At 32.1% G+C, this 17,245-nt stretch overlaps 1 long non-coding RNA gene across 1 annotated transcript; it reads left to right on the plus strand.

Annotated features, from left to right (window-relative positions):
- The first annotated feature begins 2,832 nt into the window (after positions 1-2,832).
- Positions 2,833-14,616, plus strand: LOC143227081 (uncharacterized). The gene is made up of 3 exons (XR_013014861.1): positions 2,833-2,965; positions 3,525-3,699; positions 14,467-14,616. It is a non-coding gene; the product is annotated as an uncharacterized LOC143227081 (long non-coding RNA).
- The last annotated feature ends 2,629 nt before the right edge of the window (positions 14,617-17,245 follow it).

Below are 17,245 nucleotides of genomic sequence, written 5' to 3' on the forward strand. Positions count from 1 at the left end.
AAAACAGAATTAGTGTTGTGTTATATCATATCATTATGGCCTGGCATAGCCAGATGGATTAATATTTCGCATGTTTGATTGCTTTGAATTTCGCGCAAAGCTACACGACGGCTATCTGCGCTAACTGTCCCTGATTTAATAGTTAAGGAGTAAAGAAAAGGCGGTTAATCATCGTCACTCACTTGGGCTGCTCTTTTACCAATGGATAATGGGATTGACTGACACTTTGTAACGCCCGACGTCTGGAAGGACGAACATGTTCATAATGAAAACGGCCCGTCATGGCCAGGTTGCTTAAGGCGTTCGACTCGTAATCTGAGGATCGCGGGTTCGAATCTCGGTCGCACCAAATATGCTCACCCTTTCTGCCGTGAGAGCGTTATAAGTGACGGTCAATACCACTATTCGTTGGTAAAAGAGTAGCCCAAGAGTTAACGGTGGGTGGTAATGACTAGTTGCCTTCCCTCTAGTCTTACACTGCTAAATTAGGGACGGCTAGCGCAGATAGCCCTCGAGTAGCTTTGCGCGAAATTTAAAAATCAAACAAACAATCGTATTATTGGGAACACACACCAAACTAACTTATAAAATTTTAGGAATACTTCTCCCATTGGCACAGCTGAAACTATCGACTTATAACGCTAATATGCGTGATTAGATTTTTGTTTGTTTAAGAGCAACATTTGACTACTTGCTGATTCCACCACGAGAAATAGAACCCCAGATTTTATCTTTGTAATTCCATATGCTTGCCACTGTGTCACCGGAGGACCCCTTCATGGGCAGAACACAAATTTTAAGTATTGTAGCTTTACGCTTAACAACAAGCAAAAACTCCAAATTGTAAAGAAGCTGGCGTGTGGAAAACTGTAACGCTTGACATTCAACAGGTTTATAACAGTTGTTTAGTTTATCTTACCGTCTGCTGATAGTTTTTGACAGCTATTTACAGTAAATATATGGACGTTATGTCATTCCTTTTCCTACCGATAATAAACTTTCTTTTTCCAATATAAACTAACAGTCTATTTTATAATTTCTATCTTTCACCTCTCTGCAAAACAGAAGATAAATCGTTTCTAAGATGCATATATACTGATAAAGATTTGAATTCCACGTTAGACATTTATACCAAAGAAAAATTTGAGATTTTTTTCTATAAAACCATAGTGTATTTAGCTTGTGCATCTCGAATTTATGAATGAAGCTGAAAATATACAAAAATTTTGTATTATCCATAGACTTGAGATAAAGTCCAAGGAAATCTTATACGTTAAAATATTGTACTAATGTTTTATATGAAACTTAAATAGCAAACATCAAAGTTCCTCACTTAAGATATTTTATTTCATTCCAGGATCCAGCTCTCCTTAAATGGTGGACCAATGAGACATATAACGGTGCTAAATCTTAAAGAAATCTTTCACAAAGTTCCAGGCTAAACTGTCTTCACTTTGTTCACCACAAGGAATTGAACCCCAGATTTTAGCATGTAAACTTATCGCTGATCGAGTACACATCTGGACACAGCATACCGTACTTTTATATTGTTATGTTAGTCTCAAAGTGTCTCAGCAGAATGTCTGCCGAGTTATAACGCTAAAAATTTGGTTTCAATGCCAGTGATGTGCTTATCACATATAGCCATACCAGTGTGTGGCTTTGTGCTTAACTGCGGACAAACAAACAAAACTTTGTGTTAAACACAACATCAATTAGAAGTAATGTAGAAAAACATAACACCAGCAATACTATACTATTTTGATACTCCTAACTATTAGAATAATGTTTGAGCTTACTAATTATGTATCCTACTCTAAGTTAATTCTAAGGCCTAAATATTAGAACCAAGCAATAAACGGCTACTTAGAAGTTAATACCAAAATCTTCAAAAGGAAGAGGCTTAGAAGTGATAAAATAATCTATATTAAAAATATTTCATTCAAAATAAACTCCTCAGAACGATTTTCAGTTCAAGCCAATATATTTCGTTTGCAAATGTAACAACTCATTATTGTAAAAGTTACTTTTGTGTTTTGTTTCGGTTAATTGCACAAACCTTGTCATGGACTATCTGCTCTAACCGACCTTAATTTTCAACTTAGGTGAAGGTTGTTACTCAACATTACCCAAAGTCAACTCATTAGTTACTCATTTTTAATATGACCTCTATTCTTGTACTGTACCAACAGTAACGAAGTACATTGCACGATTTTATGGCAGTGGGGAGCGAACCATGGACTCTAGGATATACACATTGAGACACTAAAAACTAGGCCTCGTATACTTCTATACTTTTATTAGTTAATATCTTTTAGAACCTTAACTATTTACGTTTAGGCTCGAAAGCTAGTTTGAAATTAAAAATTAGTTGGAAACTGTGATACTATATGCAAAAGTTAAACTGTCTAAAAAGTGTATTATATTGAATAAAATTTCAGATTAAAGACATTGTTGGAATCACATCCTTTAACATCAGAAAAGTAGAAGTCGTGAAAGTGAAACGTTATTTATTTGATAAAGTGTTCAAATGTAAATTTAGAAATGACCCCTTTATTCTTCACGCTTATCCTACTTTACGTGTGTATACAGGCGTCTCACCTAAACAATTAACGTTCTAAGAATTATGAGACACATGTGAAAACTTTTGGCAGTGCCAAACCTAAATGTTTTTCCTTGTTCCTATAACATACTGATAAGTGCACCTCTTATTCCACTTATATAACCATCAAGTCAGTATGTAGAAGATAACTGGTTATACAACTCTGAGAATGAGTTACATTATGTACTTAGTGAGTTGAATAATCTCTGATTTTAACTTAATTTATATTTTAACAGGTGTTTATTTGACAACGTTTCTCGTGAAGATGATATATTATTAAATTTGTCTGTAATCGAACTCGGACTTTTCCAGATGTGTGGGAAGAAATGTGTTTGCCGAATTATAGGATATTTTTGAAGTGAGGTAAATTTTAAACATTTTTTTTAGCTAATAACCGATTATACAGACTGATGCTAAGCTACTGGCGTGTAAAGATGAATTGATGATGTATTATAATAATTAAATTGGGTAATTGTTGGCAAATTATTGTATTAAGAAAGATAAGCTGGACTTTTTACGTGTTAAATTTTATATTTGAGCTTTTGGAATATTTAAGCGCAAAGCTACACAGTGGGTTACGTTCATACTTTCCAATTAATGTATAAAATAGAGATTTTCAGCGTAACAAGCTCACAAGTTTACTTTTGTATATTCGATTTCAAGTTATTCTTGACTATTTAAATTACTATTTTTGTTTCATCTCCAATAGAAAGTATTACAAAACCCTTATCGTATTTTTCCTCAAAATAACTTTGTTTTTTAATGAGATGTCTTCGAAATATTTCATGATATAATAGCTATAACAAGCAAAAGAATATTTTTTATGGCATAATAGCATATAATAAGAGAAACGAGAAATTTGAAGATAATAATAGTTATATTCGCGTAACGAGATATTTCATGACGATACCTTCTATAATAGGTGAAAGGACAGATTTCATGGCAGCCCAAAACTACAGTTGGAGTGTATTTTTCCTGTAAAATTTGGTGTGTTGTTACCAGTAGATCCATTTGGATTTGACAATGATGTCGAATAATGTCGTGGTCACTGTGTGAGTTCATCGTTTCTATTTGGAAAAGTTTCGATAATAACAAAGGTGAAAAAACGATTAGGAGAACGATGAGAAATACTTCTACTGTAATTCTAGTTTTCTCTGTTAACTGAGATACCAGTTAAGCGTATTAACGCGTGCGATTCGTAATCTGAGGGTCGCGGGTTTGCATCCCGTCGAACCAAACATGCTGGCCCTTTCAGCCGTGGGGGCATTATAATGTTTCAGTCAATCCCACTATTCGTTGGTAAAAGAGTAGCCAAAGAGTTGGCGATGGGTGGTGATGACTAGCTGCCTTCCCTCTAGTCTTACACTGCAAAATTAGGGACGGCTAGCACAGTATCCCTCGTGTAGATTTGCGTGAAATTTAAAAACAAACGTAATTTAAAAGTTGGTTCGTGGCCAAGTCTGTGCTTCAGAAAAAAAAAACCAACAAACTCTGACTTGTACAAGTTAGGAAGAAAAAGAACAGAATCTAGGCATTATACAATAGCCAGCATAAAGTCTGCTTTTCGTTTTTGTTGTCTATAGGTTTTGTTACAAAATGCAGTAGTCGAATCATTTCTGAATGGTTCGTTCAGTCTTCACTACGGCTCTGTTTAACAAACAAAGTGTTTGATTTTTGTCATATTTTTTCATGACAACTCAAAATATTTCTACTATTATGTACTGTCAAAATAACAATATATTTTTCTTTAACCGGTGTGTCACATAGACATCGTTGTTACCAAGTGAATGTAATATGTTTTGTAAAACTGGTAGAATGAGATAAAAACATAGGCCTTTCTCTTTAATAGTGTTTCGCTTTAAGGCAACTCTCTTAACACCAGCCATCCCCAGTAGCACATTGGTGTGTCTGTGGACTCACACAGCTAGGAACTGGGTTTTGATACTCGTGGTGGGCGAAACGCAAATAGCCCATTGTGTTTAATTCCAAACAAATCAATCAATCTCGTAACGGCACAACTAGATCTATCTTGACTGAATCTATAAATTAATTTATAGAACATATTTATCTGGTAAAGCGATACGTTTAAGGATTTAGAATGCTAAAACAGGTATTCGATCACCTAGGTGGACTCATTAGATAGCCTGATGTGGCTTTGCTATAAGAAAACACACACACTTCATCCGTAGTTACAAAACACACAGACTTAAACTCCAATTATGTACATGTACTTCAACCTCAACAAATGAAAAGATGCAAAATAATTTGATCCACCATTAAAGGTGAGGGTTCATGCAAACTTAGAAATTAGAAAACAAAATGGTTATTCAATTTGATCTTATTTCACGTCTTCTACCAAAATAATTTCACGAAACAGCTCTCTATAATATATGTAATAGTAATTCTAAATTTTTGCAAGATTTCAAAATTTAACAAATCACTGAACGGTTCTAATATTTTAAATAACAAATAGTAAACCGAAAAAGTCATCGAATGTATTCATTAAGAGTATGATATAACGATATGTTAATATATTTATCATATATAAAATTCCTTTGGTTATAAATTATAACTCTTTCGAGCTTTCCACGAATACCCCTGGTAGAGAAAGTAAATAAAAGGACTAACCAAACATTACTTGTCGTAGGAGTCTAAAACAACAGTGTATTAAAAAGACCCTTGTGGTAAATTATACATGCATAAAACACAAACTGCTAAAGTCGGTACCAAACATTTTAGGAAATTTGATGTACTTTTAAAAGTCAATTATTTTGAAAACCAGTATTTATTATTAATTCCTGTCACACCAAAACAAGCTTAGATTCAGCATTGAGAGGAGGTTATAATGTTATATTTGTTCACAATTAACAGAGGGTATTGACAGCTTGTTCTTCTGTTGCTTCTGTGTCGTTATCTTTGTTCACAATTAACTGAGAATTTTAGGAGGTGGTATCAGTACCTCTTCTACTCCTGCAGTTGATATCTTGATTTAAAGTTCACTGACAATCTTAGAAACGGCTTTTAAATGTTAATTAATATATCACGTAACTAAAAATCGATACTTATAATTTATTTTTTATTAAAAATAAAGTAACACTGAAGAAATAGAATATTATTGCATTCTCTAAAAGGTCTAGCGGAATTTATAATAAAACAAAATAGATGCATGTGAACAAATACTGACATCACTCAAATTTGGTTATCAAATATAAAATTAATCCAAGAGCAACATTATCAACATAATTATAAAAGTAAGGAGTGTAGAAATGAGATGTGTAAGACTTTCATTGATCATGGAAAGATGTAATTCAAAATAAATTTATTTCATATGCAGGATACCAAATAGTAGATTCAGTTGCTAACAGTGTGTTAAGGTTTATAAAAAAAACAGAAGTGTGATAAGAATAGTCTTTATGCTTTATCATAGCCATATAAAAGCCACATCTATTATTTGTGTACCTATATATGCATAAACCATACAAAAGTCACATCAACCATTTGTATCCCCGTATATGTATAAACCACACAAAAGTCACATCAACCATTTGTGTCCCCGTATATGTATAAACCACACAAAAGTCACATCCATCATCTGTGTCCCCGTATATGTATAAACCATACAAAAGTCTTATCTACCATCTGTGTCCCCGTTTTTCTATAAACCATACAAAAGCCACATTTACCATCTGTGTCCCCGTATATGTATAAACCATACAAAAGTCATATTTACCATCTGTGTCCCCGTATATGTATAAACCATATAAAAGCCACATTTACCATCTGTGTCCCCGTATATGTATAAACCATACAAAAGTCACATTTACCATCTGTGCCCCCTTTAACATAATTGTGACATTATTAATCTTATGCCTGGAAATACTAAGATTTAAGTTAATGTTCTGTTCTTTCTTAACATTTTAACACGTAGCAGTGCGCTTATATTCTGATAAAGAACTGGTTTTCTTGGTTTAATGGCATGATATTTTATTATTCTCAGGTGTGATTGTTTATCTGGAATGATAGTTGACGCGAATAAAACTGGAGATTGACACAATATATATTTATATATATATATATTGGTTAACAGTAACTCTAGTGTTGTAGGATTTAGTATATCAGGAAAGAACTTCCACTTAGGATCTGGTCGATCTTTGAACATGAAATGGGCTAAAAATCTGAAATCCCAAGAATGATTTATCAAGAGTATACAATGAATTGAGTGGATTCTTTTAGTTCCGGCTCGTTTTATGTTTATATATATATATACCTGCTTTACAAGCGTATAACGCTAACAAGTAACAAGTATTTATTAGAAAATTGACACAGTTTGGTGTTCATAGTTGCAACTTGGAGTGTGTATTTGAGTTCCTCTCACTGTGAACAGAGCATCGACTTGGAAAGATTTTCCAATGATTAAATCACTGTAGCGCGTATTACACTTGCCTTAAGCCAGCTGTACAGTTGCTAATACGACGTTACGTTTCGTTGGTTTATCCACTCGGAAATCTTTCATCCGAATATTTTTCTCGAGCTTTCAAAACACAAGATATAACCATTTTTTCTTAAATTCGCTTTTTCTTTACATGGACTACTTGTTCTTAGTATAAAGAGGCAGCAGCAGAAGTTTAATTAGTGATTGTCCTAAAAACACGTTTGTTTGTTTTTTCATAGACAATTTATTTGTACTTATATACATGCTGCTCTATTCTTTGGAATGTTATTTTCTCTAAGATTGAATTGTAAACACTCAAAATATACCATAAAAACTAAAATATTTAAAATATCTTGTTATTAAATTGATTTGTATTGTTCAAGATAAAGTAACAGAAATAAATAATCTACATCGTATTTTCTAACTTTATGTGATACGTATAACGACAAGCCACAAGTACATTTCAGTAGCTATCTTAAATATTGCAGAAACTTATTAGACTTGGTAAAAAATTTATTAAAGGAGGTAAATTTAATATTTTTTTCACTATTCTGCATAAAGCCTCTGTTATATCTAAATATCGTTAAACGCGGCTCTATCATGAATTTTATGCTTAGGTATGAAAATCTACGTTTGAAATTGTAAACCACACTGGCCTATGGTTTCGTATTATGTTGAAAAGTCTAATGAATAAAAATTAAAATGTTTTCATCATACCTTTACAATAACGATTTGCGAGCCACTTATAGAAGTTGAAAACTCGTAACATGTATTTAGTATCCACTTTAACAAACCAAGCTACCCATATGGATGTAGTTAACAATCAATTCAACACTAATCGTAGCTAAATTTATATATTGTTTTTTTATGTCATTAATTGTAATGGTTAGAATCAGTTTTTCTTAGATTGAGTATTCATACTGTCAGCAATATGTTTAGACGTAATCCCAATAACAGTTAACAAACGAAAATGAAATCACCCTCCTTTGGCACAGCAGTATATTTGCAGATTCACACTGCTAGAAACCAGATTTCGATATCCGCGATGGGCAGAACACAGATAGCTCATTGCGTAGCTTTGAGCTTAATTTTAAGCAAGCAAGCAAACAAACAAATGCAACGAAGTCGCCCTCATGCGAGAAAATTAGATAATTTGTTTCCAAACTGTCTAATGATATATCGAGTTTACAACTCTGCAGTCTATTATTTCAACTCAAAAGCACAAGTAAAAGAAGCTGACTCTAAGCTTTTAACTCACATTCTAATGATAGGGTCTTATTTGGAATTACCTAAATATGTATATGTTCTTGTGTTTTTAAGAACATATAATTTAGAACAAATTTGAATCCTTTTTTGCCTACGTTAGTTTTCATTCTACAATAACCAGTTGCTTATGTTAAACTCCGATGATAATTTGATAAAATATTTATTTAAGACAGAAGTGAGTAGTCTACATGAATCTTCTGGCCATGCATGCAACCCTGAAATATTCTGAAGGGCTGAGTCCCTTTATCAATCATAAACCAAAAAAACGTCTATTGGGCACATTAACGATTAGCCAACGTATGTTTCTTGACGTCTACTGGGTATAATCACAATCAACCAGTCTAGTCAGTGATGTCGAGAAAACCCACTTGTAGAGAAATATATATATGTAAAAACGGCTTGTTTGGGTTGAGAAAATTTTTTTACGTAGAGGAGTGAACAACGTTTTGACCTTCTTCGGTCATCGTCAGGTTCACAAAGAAAGAGAGAGGTAACTGACCGGAAGCTGACCATATGTTTGAAAAGGGTTGTGTAATGAGTGTCGGAATGTAGAGGGCGGGATTAGATGTTTGAATATACAATTTTATATTATTTATTTTTGTATTATTATTTATTATATTATATTTTAATATAGATATAAGGGTGTTTATTTGTATTGGTTTATTTTGGGCTTAAGTTGTTGTATAAGTAAGGCTTCTTTAATTTTGCGTTTGTTTATGTTTCATGATATCTACTGGGTATAGTCATAATAAACCAGTCTACCTACGTTTCATGAGATCCACTGATTAATGAAATCAAAACTGTATCCTGTTCGTGAGGATCCAAGAAACCAAGGATTAATTGAAAAAAATAAGCTAAAATATAAAACATTTAAAGATCATTTATAAGTTTGACTTTGTATATAGCCATTGTTCTATATCACAAAGAAAACAAAAAGAACAAAAAAGTAAAATATTCGACCCATCTTTAAAACAATAAAAAAAGGAAGCAAACAGCAGACTTTTCAGTCCCCCGATGGTACTGCGGTAAGTCTACAGATTTACAATGCTACAAATAGGGGTTTCGATTTCCCTTGGTGGACTCAGCAGATGGCTCAATGTGGCTTTTATATAAGAAAACACACACACAGACCTTTTAAGCTAACCTTTACCTCTATTCATTGTTGTTTAATATGTTTTTATAACATTACTTTCTTTTAATGGGTGCATTAATCAATTTTACAAATTCTCTCTGACTTCCATGTGAATGTAAAGATGAGGGATATCCACTGCTTTCATTTACAGTTACAATTATTACGGTGTTAATAATTTTAATAATTTTTATTGCGTCATTACTACTTATTTCATAAATGTGTACTTGGTACTTTCAATCTGAATAAAGCATTATGCAACACATAAGAGTGAACGGCCTGATCAAAGACTCCAGAGTTCTAGCATAGCCACATCAGATACGGAAGCACTGACCAAATGGAAGGAAGTCGGTCAGTGTCATGCACCACCTCTGTTTACCAAATACCAGAAATGACGTTTACAACTATAGCTAACCCAACTGAAATATGTTAGAAGCTTGTTTAGTGGAATATCGAGACTCCAATCCTTAACCCTTTGATTTGTAGATTGGCACGATAACTCATTTGCTACGCTGGCGATTATATGTAACAAAGAGAATAATAATTGTCAATGGTTAGACATAAATAATTAAAAGGTAGACATTACTTGTTTTGACAAACTAATATCACAATTTTTTTTTTTGATGATTCACAATGATTGACTGTATTTAATAAACACAAAAAGTACTTAGTAAACATAAGAAATACCAAAAATTATTTAATAACAGATAAATTTAACTAACGTAGACAAATAATGAACCTTAGTACCCTGTTTTAACAAAGGTAAGCAATATTATTACCATTTAAATAAGTAAATCACTAGATGCAAGTTTCCAGATAAGCTGTGTAAAGTCCTATGCAAATTAACTATTTGTGTAAATTTAAATATGTTGAAATATATTGTAATTAAGTAATAAATATGTTTTATTTGAAAACTATTTAACTGTAGCAAATAAACTACAAAATTGAGAATAAAAACCATAAACATTTTGAAATTTTTCACATTACACGTATAAAATTAAGGACCGTTGCTTTAATAAGAAATAGGTTTACGTTTTCATTACTAAAGAAGTAGGCTTAACACATATGTGATTAATGTTGACAGTTCTTTACATAAAAATAGAACAAAAATAAGTTGAAATTAAAGTTATAATGTAATCCAAAGAGTCGGTTAGTAAGATAATTAGCCATCCAGTTTTCTTTCTGTGTGTAAAAGTAACCGCATCCGGTATTTAAGTATGTCCAATGGCTTATTTAGAATTTATTTATAGTTTAACTACTTTTAGCTTTGCCTTTGATATACCATACTGAATACTCAAGTTCGATGTTTTGACGTCACCATATGTTTAATGATGATTTTTTATTTTCGTTGTCTGTAATGATGCAAAAAAAATGAAACAAATATTTAATAATACTAATGCTAGTTTACCTAATTAGTATTGTCTGTGTACATAAAAGAATCTAAATAATCAGAATAACAAAAAACTGTTGAAAGGTAAAGGTGTACATGATCTGTTTCCATAGTTACAAAGTTTACATTACCTTATTACATTATATTACATTATTTTAATCTGGTGTAATTAGTGTAAAGCACAATACTAAACAAAAAGAAAAAAACAAGAACACATGTAAAGCTTTTATAGTTTCATTACATCTCAGAAATATTCCACTAGGAGTGGGAATACAATGAATTGATCTTTGCACTGTAACTGCATTACAGATTATTTCATTGGTTACAAAATAATTCGAAATGCCATTATTTAATCTTTTTGTAATATTTTCTTTCTCAGACTTAGTGATTTTAATAGAAACCATACTCTTAACATCTGAGAACTTTAATATTCTGTAACTACAAGCAAATCTCAGAACATAAAAATAATATAATAATCTATTTAGTATAGTTTTCTCTCATTTACATACATGACTGACCCTATCTTAAACATTACGAAAGGAGTAACAAATTACAGTTTTCTTTGGAGAAGACTGTCAACAATTCCAGTTACGTGATCTAAGATGTAAGAATCTGATCCATCTCTTTGTGGGGACGTTTCAAACTAAAGATATATTCATGACAAATCCCATAACTTGCTGTATCTTTATCAGGATATTTCAAACTGACATCTGTAAGGTCACTTTATGTGAATAATGGTACGTTTTAAATTTTATTCATAAAAATTTAGTTTCTAAATAGTAAACATTTAAAAATAGCTTTACTGAAACATATTTCCATTATATTTTGATAATGCATTATTTAACATTAAGAGAAATCCTGTATTTTAACAACAGAACAGTAAAAAACTGAAAACAAACTGCATCATTAAATTAAAAATAAAAAAAAGCAAAAAATATTTGATTCATATATGTATATACAAACTTATAAACCAGAAACAATATAATGAAATTCAAGCTCAAAATTATGCCTCCATTATCATTCCTTATTGTTGTCCTTAAGTCCTATGGTCATAACACCCAAATCTTTGAGGATATTCCATCTTTCAGGTAAGATCCAAACGCCGATGTACAACTTGCCAGCAAGTGAGGATCATACATACAGTTAAGGTGAAGAGTTGAGCTCTTGAACCTATAACGTCTCAACTTCAACTGCCTTTAACTATCTGCATTCAGTTGTGGGAAGGCAGTTACCCTTAATATTTAGAAATAGCTTTATCGTGGAATTAAAGTAACCTGAAAAGAAAACAAAGTTAAACTTCCAACCGCCACCTTTTGATTCGGTATAAGACAAAGAAAAATAATAATATTTTAATAGTAGAAACGAGCTTTCCTAAATTCATACAGAACTCCCAACCTCCACGATTTTATCTGATATTATAAGATATAGAAATGGCATAGTTATGGTAGAAACAAGCCACCCTAAATTTCTGCAAAACTCCGTAACTCTAACATAGTTAAAGCGTTGTAAGTAAACCTGGTACTGAAGATATTAAAGCCTTAAACACCTACCGCTAACGTGAATAAAGCAGAAAAAGCGCTAGTGAAACCTTAAACACTTAACCCTAACATGAATAAAGTAGCAAGTTAACTGTGGTGACAAAATCACTGTAACCTTGAGAACAAATTTTAACATGTGAAAAGTTCAACTAGAATAGAATAGCGATCTAGACCTATTTTTGATGAATATGTCAAACTAATAGAACGACGCACTAATAAAAAAAAAGTAAATTGAAAGTTTTTACTTTTTATATAGTACAGTTGATAAGTTGGTGAAGCATTGATCTCCGGGATATACCCTTATACCACGTCCCTCTTAACAGTATTCAGTAGTTATATTTAGTTTATTTCGGTTTGTTTTTGTTCTTTCTACTAAATGTTTGATGATCTTTATGTGTATCATTGTAACATATTCATTTGTTTTTAATGCATATACCTCCAACTTAAAGGATGATTAAATATTTGGCCCTAATTCAAATTGACTGCATGGTACACGACTTGTGTGGTTAGACTTATCGATTTACTTCTTTTGAACTCTTGTTCAACTCTTTTGAACATGTTCCTTAACCTAGTTATGAATAAACCATACATTCGTAATGAGTGTAATAATTATGTGAAAATGAATGAAACTGAGACAATTGAAAATGTATGATATTTCATCAAAAATATGGGGATTCAATGTTACCTAGGTAAACACGAGACTCGTTCTTTAAAGAAAGGGTACGTTTTCTGTGAAAACGCATTCACAAATCACTAAAGTATAAAAACAGTATTGAATCAGTAAACACAGAAACTATATTTGCTCTCGTATTGTTGAATATGTTGATAAAATATTTTCGTCATTCACTTAATGAGAAAAAGTACCAACTGTGTGCAACTAAATCGCCAGATTTATACTCATATAACTTAATTAAAAATGGCTTTCAGTTTGTTTGTTTGTTGAATTTCGCACAAAGCTACTCGAGGGCTATCTGTGCTAGACGTCCCTAATTTAACACTGTAAGACGAGAAGGAAGGCAGCTAGTCATCACCATCCACCGCCAACTCTTGGGCTACTCTTTTACCAACGAATAGTGGGATTGACCATCACATTATAACGCCCCCACGGTTAAAAGGGTAAGCATGTTTGGCGCGACGGGGATGCGAACTCGCGATCCTCAGATTACGAGTCGCACGCCTTAACACCCTTGGCCATGCCGGGCCACGGCTTTAAGAGCTAGTTGCTTACAAGTCATATGATAGCGCACTGCTACTATTTTAAGTTCATAATAAGTGTTCATTTGAGTGAATCAACTCTCACGTCGATGAAATTTACATGGAAGAGAGAGTTTAAAGTATTGGTATACAGAAAAACGTTTATAACATTAGTCACGTCAAAAACCAACTCTAGATCATATTATTAATGTTGTATTGCACGTGTTACCAGTGATTAAATAAACTGAATTACGACTTATTTATACACTATAGATTTATGCTTACTATTTTTAACTAAAATACGCATGTTTTTTATTCAAACTGCAAAATGTTTAATAACTTTAGGTAAGCGTAATATTTCGTGTTCAAGAGTCAATATTTTAACTCGATTTAACCGTTGTATTGCATGCATTTTCTTAGACAACTGAAGTAAAATTTGATAAAAGTTTCAAAAGAACTTTAACAGTAAGTTAATTATTGTTTTTAGTAAGAAATAAGTAGTTGAATAAAGTACGGATACTTTTCAGAAATAATTATAGATACGTCATGTTTGTGCCATAACATAAGACAATTTTGTATAAGGTTCATAGAAAATGTTACTTAAATTTAAAAAACGGTTATAAAATCTAAAGAACACATTCAGCACGTTAAAAGCATTCGTAAATAGGAGATCTCATAATTAAATTACGTTTTTTTTTAATTTTTTACACTGCTTAAGCGAATACATAAAATTATAACTGTATTCAGGTTTTGAGAAAGAACGACTCTTCTTTAGGGGAAGTGGGATACTAATCGACAATGTGGTGTTATAATAAAGTTTAGAATAACAGCGTAGGACTGACACGTGATTGTAAGAATTAAAAGGTAAAATACATGCATGGATGTTGTAACGAAATTTCTTTCTTTTTACTCTAGTTCTATCTGTGCTACCACCATCTGATGGAGAATATAGTCACTATCAAAAGAGTTTACAAAATGTTGCAGGTTTCATCTTGAGGTTTACCACGGTATATACAGTAATATAAATGTTAATATTTTATAATATTAATATTCAATAATATATCATGTAGCAATCTACAACTGTTTAGATTAATATAAATGATTATATTTCTTGAAACGGGAAATTAAAATATTTATGTTAGTCTTGCGATAATCCTATAGATGATAAACAAAATTTAAATATTACTAATTAAAAACAAAACAAGAATATCATAAATATAGAAATGTGGAAGGAGACAGTACTCAACTGGGATTTTGGGGTAAACAACAATATTACTATGTAAAGTTGGAAACCGAACAAAAATCTTATAAATACAGAAATGTGGAAGGAGACAGTACTTCAATTGGGATTTTGGGGTAAACAACAATATTACTAAGTAAAGTTGGACACCGAACAAGAATCTTATAAATACAGAAGTATGGAAGGAGACAGTACTTCAATTGGGATTTTGGGGAAAACAACAATTTTACTAAGTAAAGTTGGAAACCGAACAAGAATCTTATAAATACAAAAATGTGGAAGGAGACAGTACTTCAATTGAGATTTTGGGGTTAACAACAATATTACTAAGAAAGTTGGAAACCGAACAAGAATCTTATAAATACAGAAATATGGAAGGAGACAGTACTTCAGTTAAGATTTTGGTGTTAACAACAATATTACTAAGTAAAATTGGAAACTGAACAAGTTTGCCGTGTACTCCAGCTGGTATACAGTTCCTAACTACAAATCTTCACGTACTATGACTAGTATACAGGTGTTAACTACAAGTTGTCATGTACTCCAGTTCGTGTAGAGGTGTTAACTTGTATACAAAGTTGATCGTGCAATGAATGTACAAGCTTAACTAATGTGCAATATTTGAGGCGTATTGCTGTTTATTCCAAAGTTTATTTAACGTTAAAATTAATTTTGTTGTACATATAAGTAAAAAAAAAAGTAACTTACTTTAATGATGAGCTTCTGTTGTTGCAGTGGTGGTGGTTGTTGTATTTTCTCATTGAAAACAATGTAGTTCCTCGACGAGGTTTGAAGTCTGACCACATTGTTACTTGATTGTTTCAAGCAAAAGGAACAAAATGTCATAAGTGGTAATTTACATATGCAAGAAAGTATACTTTTATGGATTTGATATTGAAGACAGTGGTATATTTGATTGTAGTCCTTGGTTTCATATCTTCCACAATTTGTTTCTTAAGCTTGAGTTTGTGTTCGTTAAATCAGTTTTTTGTAACTTAGTACTATAGGGCTAAGTACAAGTAATGGCACAAACTCATATGCAACATATTTTTTATATCACAGTTCGCTTCCATTACATGGGAGTGAAAGTAGCCTTTACATGATATACTGTACAGAAAGAATATTTGCTGAAAGTTACATGTTATATAAGAAATATTACATCAACTTTGATATTATCTAAAATATTCGTGTTTTCGTGAAATTATTACTGTAAACACCTAGTAGGAACCTGGTTTCTGTCCTGAGCTATAAACATTGTAGATGTATTTACAAAAGGTTTTATTTTAAACCATTATGATAAAAATGTATTAAATAACTGTTCCATTCGTAACTCTGATAAACCCAAAGTAAAATTTAGCATTTTACTACCTTTTTCATCTGAAAGCTTTATTTTACCGCAGTTGCATGGCTAAAGAAAAGTAGATAGAGCTAATAACCCATATAAGGTCCGCTCCTTCTTAAACCTAGAACGTTAGCCGGTGGTCATTGAAACTGTTTATTTGTTTTGAATTTCATGTAAAGCTACACGAGAGCTATCAACGCTAGCCTAATTTAGCAGTGTAAGACTAAAGGAAAGGCAGCTAATTGTCACCACTCACCACCAACAATTGGGCTACTATTTTACTAATGAATAGTGGGATTGACCGTTACCTTTGACGTTCCCACGGCTGAAAGGGTAACCATGTTTAATGTGCTAGAGACTCGAAACCACTTGGCCATGTCGGACAGTGTCATTGAGACTCCATTCTAACTAGAGTTCATGACTGAAAATTTAAAGCTGGCATTCTACGGTTAATTATTATATTATGATGTATTGGATTTACGCCTTAGGGTACATATTTTGAAACTGTCACAGTAATTTGCCTTTATCATCACCACAGTGAAATTATTAAATGACTATTTAATAAGCTATGAAACATTTACAAAATAATTGAAAATGATATGATGATCTGTTGCTACATTTTTTATTACTAATTATTCTACATTTATGGATGAAAGCATTTGCCAATTTAACTATAACTTCAACTTCAGAATACTGGCTCTGTTCATTACGTCACCATTCTAAAAAATCTGATTAAATTCAATATGAAGCAAATGTATTCAAAATTTCAATATTCTGAAAAAGACTATATATTGTTTTAATAATTCAACAAGCTAGATAAACTAATGTCAAATAATGCCGAAGCTACAAGAAATGCCACAAATAAAAAAAATATTGATGTGATAAGAGTTATTAAAAGTAGTAGAAGAGTCATTAAAACCAACGGGAGATATAGTAATTCGTGTAGTATAAAAAATATTAAAAGTACATTAGAAGGGAGCGAACGATTGAAGACTGAATTGTGGCGATTATTTATTTATTTCGAACTATTCGAGAGCTATCTGCGCTAGCCGTCCATAATTTAGCAGCGTAAGACTAGAGGGAAGGCAGCTAGTCATCACCACCCACCGCCA

The sequence above is a fragment of the Tachypleus tridentatus genome, chromosome 9 (genome assembly GCF_004210375.1).
Source record: "Tachypleus tridentatus isolate NWPU-2018 chromosome 9, ASM421037v1, whole genome shotgun sequence".
NCBI lineage: Eukaryota > Metazoa > Arthropoda > Merostomata > Xiphosura > Limulidae > Tachypleus > Tachypleus tridentatus.